The sequence below is a fragment of the Onychomys torridus genome, chromosome 15 (assembly GCF_903995425.1).
Source record: "Onychomys torridus chromosome 15, mOncTor1.1, whole genome shotgun sequence".
Taxonomy (NCBI): domain Eukaryota; kingdom Metazoa; phylum Chordata; class Mammalia; order Rodentia; family Cricetidae; genus Onychomys; species Onychomys torridus.
Window position 1 is genome coordinate 72,808,388 of NC_050457.1, and position 5,604 is coordinate 72,813,991.

Here is a 5,604-nt window from a genome sequence, read left to right on the forward strand (position 1 = left end):
AGAATAAATGACTATGGAGTATACAAACCCAAATGATACATCCACAGAGCAGCTCCTGAGCTCATAAAGCTCAGAGAAAATCACAGAATAGGGGCCAGAGATAGTGTAAGATCCAAGTCCAGAACATCTACTGTTAGATAGTGTTCCCTAGACATGCCAGGGGAAATGCACCCATGAGCACTCAACAATATGGTTCCCTGAACAAGACCAGCAAAATGACAACAGCAATTGATATGCCTAAGCAGGGAAAATTTCACGTTCCCACCACTAGATAAAGACCTACAGGCAGTCAATGGCTACTGAGAGGAGAAGAATCAGTTTCTCTCAGGGACTAGCCCCCATACAGGCTGTCCAATCCCAAATGGTCATCCCTGGACACATGTACACATAGAAAAGCAAAATGGACTCAGTAAAGTATATATGACATATATGCATGCACATGTAACATTAATCATTAGGGACCATGAATTTGTGATGGGGGATAAATGAAAGAGAAGGAGTGGAGGGGTACAGTGCTCACATATGATGTTTCAAAAAAGTATTTTTTATTATTATTATATTTGTGTTTTAATTTTACACATCAGCCATGGGTTCCCCTGTCCTCCCCCCTCCCGCCCCCGCCCCACCTTCCCACAAGCCCCTCTCCTCCATTCCCATCTCCTCCAAGGCCAAGACTCCCCTGGGGATTAATTTAAACCTGGTGGATTCAGTACAGGCAGGTCCAGTCCCCTTCTTCCAGGCTGAGCATGTGTCCCTGCATAAGCCCAAGGTTCCAAATAGCCAGCTCATGCACTAAGGACAGATCCCGGTCCCATAGCCTGGATGCCTCCCAAACAGTTCAAGCTATTCAATAGTCTCACTTATCCAGAGGGCCTGCTCCAGCTGGGGGCTCCACAGCTGTTGGTTCACAATTCATGTGCTTCCATTCATTTGGCTATCTGTGCTTTTTGCAATCTTGGTCTCAACAATTCACGCTCTTACAGTCCCTCCTCTTTGTCGACAGTTGGACACCTGGAGCTCCACCTGTGGCCTGGCTGAGGATCTCTGCAAAAAACTATTTTTATGAGGTAAGTCTTTTAAATCTAAACATTGTTAATTTCATTTTGAAAAATGTGTTTGGAAATACATTTTAAGACTAAATAAAATACATTTGAAATCTTATTTTTCTTATAAGAGACAAAAATCACATTACTCCTGATATATAATACTAAAACAGGAAATAATGTTGGCCACTTACATGGCAAAAAAGGGGGGAACTTTAGATCTCTGGAGGTCAGATGAAGAATATGCTTTTGGAAGCTCTAATTTGGCACATTTAATGATATGCCTGGCATTATATCTCAATGCTGAATCTTTTTTGTCTCAACTTGACTATTGACAGACCACAGTCTCCTATGAAGCTCTCACAGTACTCATCCCAGGTCTTTGGCATGCATCAATATTGTTAAATGAATCAGTGAATTCTAAAAGTGATTTGCAAAATTCTTATTCCCATGAAATTTCCAAGAATTTATTTTATACGCTTTAAATTCTTCAGACATGTTAATAAGTAAAAGATCAATAGCAGAGGTGCAAGAAGGAAGTGCCATGGGCTAGGACAATTTATAAAAACTAAATGTGTGCTCTTAAAATAAAATGGGGAGCAAAGTGTCCCTGTGTAAGCCCAAGGTTCCAAACAGCCAGTTCATGCACTAAGGACAGGTCCGGGTCCCACTGCCTGGGTGTCTCCCAAACAGTTCAAGCTATTCAATTGTCTCACTTATCCAGAGGGCCTGATCCAGCTGGGGGCTCCACAGCCTTTGGTTCATAATTCATGTGCTTCCATTTGTTTGGCTATTTATCCCTGTGCTTTTCCAATCTTGGTCTCAACACTTCACACTCTTACAGTCCCTCCTCTTTCTCAATATCCCCAGAGGAGTCTTGGCCCTGGAGGAGATGGGAATGGAGGAGAGGGGCTAGGGGGAAGGTGGGAGTTGGGGCGGGAGCGGGGAGGACAGGGGAACCCATGGCTGATGTGTAAAATTAAAACACAAATATAATAAATTTTAAAAAATGGAGAACCAAATACCAAGAGGCATCTGCTTATATTTGTAGCAAAAATTAATATGAATGGAGTTAATAGCTTTGATATAATGGTGGACCCAAGAGCTATATCAGAGCTATCAAGAGGCAGAGCACACATGGCACCAGAGTTGTCCTGCAAGAACTTTGGTGCTTAATGATCTCTGAAGAAAATGGGACAGCACTGCAGTGATTAATCAGAGAGAGAGAAGCCACAGGTCCTTCATCTCCCTTCACACAATTTTAAAGTTTTCTACATTAAGCATTTTAAATTTTTTACAGAAGGAAATTTTCTTGATATATCCTGAAGAACTCTAAGGAAGGAAGCTACCACTCACAAGCAATCTATCTTCTTAACTTGCAAATAACACTAATTCTTATAACTTTGAAATATGTAAATGATGAGACTGTGGATCAGTTGGTAGAGAACCTGCCTGACATGTGTGAAATCCTACATGAGAGAAACCTTGTGTTCTATGCCCAGCACTTCAAAAACTGAGCATAGTGGTATACAGCTCTAATCCCAGCACTTCATAAACTGAGCATAGTGGTATACAGCTCTAATCCCAGCACTTGGGTGGAGTAGGTGGGACAGGAGGCTTAAACTTTAGAAGTTCAAGGTCAAACTCAGTTAACTAGTTAGTTCAAGGCCAGCTTGAGCTGCATGAGATTCTGTCCCAAGAAAGAAATAGAAATATATAAACTGTGCTGTAGAAAGAGGAAGGAGGATGTGGAGGAGAAGGATAGAAGGGGAAGTGGGAAGAAGGGGTTGGGAGGAGAGGAATGGGAATGGGAGACTGGAGTAGATCAAGCAACAGCCATGATCAACAAACATGATCAACAAGCATGATCAGCAGCCATGACCAACAACCATGATCTCCTTAGCTCAGAGTTCTGTAGTAATGACACACATCCACAGTCACATGATCTGACAAATATTCCCATTTGGACTAGGAGATCTTCAATGTCCAAGTTGATGCAGGATGAAAAGGCTAAAACTGATCTAGTGAGTGGACCACCCAAATGACAACTGCTATGTCACAATGTGTACACCAAAGCACTCACCTGCTGAATATTCTCAGCAGCCCTGGGGACACAATCTTATCACTAACCTAGCCTACTTTTGAGACTCAAAGGAGACCACATTCTGTGGAGGTCATCAGTGATATGGAAGGTCCACTTTCTGCTGCTGTAAAGGACAAAGAACATCTGTTCATGTTTTTCTTAGTCAAATTGGATGTTTTGTGATTGACAAATTGAATAGTTCATGATGTATGGATTTACATTGGTCTGTCATCTGCCATATTTCTTGTTGCCTTATACCCATTTTTGGTTGAGTCTTTGGTCTACTCCTCCCTGTCTGTCCATGTTGCTTGAGTTAATTCCATCTGTGTCTAAGTTAGGGTATTGCTGTGAAGAGACACCATGACCACAGCAACTCCTCTAAAGGGAAACATTTAATTGGAGCTGGCTTATAGTTCAGAGGTTCAGACCATTGTCATCATGGTGGGAAACATAGTGACATGCAGACAGACATGGTGCTGGAGTAGTAGCTAAGAGTTCTACATCCAGATCCGAAGGCAGGAGAAAGAGAAAGTGAGCCACGCTGGGCCTAGTTTGAGCATCTGGAACTTCAAAGCTCACTCCCAGTGACACACTTCCTACAACAACAACACATCTCCAGCAAGGCCACATCTTCAAATCAACTCTTGGCCTGGCACTTGCCTGTAACTGTGCCTGCCTATGCTGTTTTGCTCTAATTAATTGATTGCCAACTTGTATTATATTGTTGCTTTTTGATTATACTTTTCAAAGCAAAATATAAGCCTTTAAATTCTTCCATTGAATTTTTCCTCCAGCCAGCCGGCCGGCAGCTTTCACCATGAAGGTCGAGCTGTGCAGTTTCAGCGGGTACAAGATCTACCCTGGACATGGGCCGCAATACGCCGAGACCAACGGGAAGGTTTTCTAGTTTCTTAATGCAAAATGCGAGTCTGCATTCCTTTCCAAAAGGAATCCTTGGCAGATAAACTGGACTGTCCTTTACAGAAGAAAAGGCAAAAAGGGACAGACGGAATACATTCAAAAGAAAAGAATGCTGCTGCCAAGGCCCCCACCAAAGCAGCATCTAAACAAAAGATTGTGAAGCCTGTGAAGGTCTCTGCTCCCCGAGTTGGTGGAAAAATGCTAACTTGGTAGATCAGAGTTTTGAATAAAGATCAATCTCTTATTAAAAAAACAAATCCTTCCATTGAATGAGTATGAAACGTTTTTAAAGGGCCTCAGTTGCATGTTTTCTAAAGCACACATATAAACCTACTAAATACTCCTTAAGTTATACTATTTCCATTTAACTGATGTGTTCAAGCATGGTGATTCTTAAACAGACAATTCTGAACAAATGTACATTTTAAATTTTATCAATTTCGGCAAATTAAGCCAAGTGCTTCAGCTGCTCTAGTAACTCAGTTATCAACTCAGTTATCAGCATCACACGCTGCTAGTAGCTACCATACAGGGCAGTCAGGTGAAGACTGCTCCCATCACTACACAAAGCACCCTGGACAGTCCTTGTCTGATGCCACACATCACACAGCATCCTGTAGACAGCATCCCATCCCAGCCACCTCATTCTGCTACTCATGTAATCTTAAGTTTCTAACCATGCCTTTTACTGGTTCTGAAAAAATGATGTGCTTAGCGTAGTAACATCATAATGTAGTGATGTGATTTAAATTACTTGTGTTTCCAATTTGTATTTAAGTGAGTTAGTACTTGAATTCGAGCCTGGAATCAATAAGCACTAGCTAGTATTACAGTTTTATTTAATATATAATTGTATCACATTATTTGTAGTGTGTATTAACAGCTTGACTGGTATTTGCTATTTCAGAATGGTTCATAGGTATCAGCAATTACAAGGAATTTTTCTTTAAACTATCTTCAAATAAAGTGTTATCCATGAATAAAGCCATGTCTAGTGTAATTAGTTGTGTCACAAACCAGTGAGCACATAAGCCCACCTGAATGGCTTACAAAAAAACTAATATAATATAGAGTATACTGATATAATAAATATAAAAGCAACTACAGAAGTCAGAGCATAATAGAAATTATGCAGCCTATATGACTTAGGCCAGGCATTTTCATAAAATGATATTTAATCCTCACTGAAAAATATGCACAAGGAAGCTACTTTCATTTACATTTGAAATAAATAGAAAATAACACATGGGCAGTAAATTATCCAGGATCCAAATTGTGTACAAATAGTAATCACAAAACACAATGACAGGGCCTAGCCAATTCTGGTGCTGTGAGTAGTTACAGAGGCAAAGCATAGAACTCTGGAATGAGGGTCAGTAGCATCACTGTGTTTAAAAACGTTAGGTCTAATATACAGGGAAGAAAATGGCAGACCTGCCGTTCCTGCTAGTGGGTGGAAAGGGCAGCAGAAACCCAGGAAACAGGGTCACCAGGTCACCTGTGTTCACAGGCTAGAATGGCAAGGGTGGCAGCTCCTGATCATGGTGATTAGGGCAG

The 5,604-nt window shown here is 41.2% G+C and overlaps 1 pseudogene; it reads left to right on the top strand.

Annotated features, from left to right (window-relative positions):
* Nucleotides 1-1,043: 1,043 nt before the first annotated feature.
* LOC118596196 lies at nt 1,044-4,260 on the top strand (annotated as a pseudogene).
* The last annotated feature ends 1,344 nt before the right edge of the window (nt 4,261-5,604 follow it).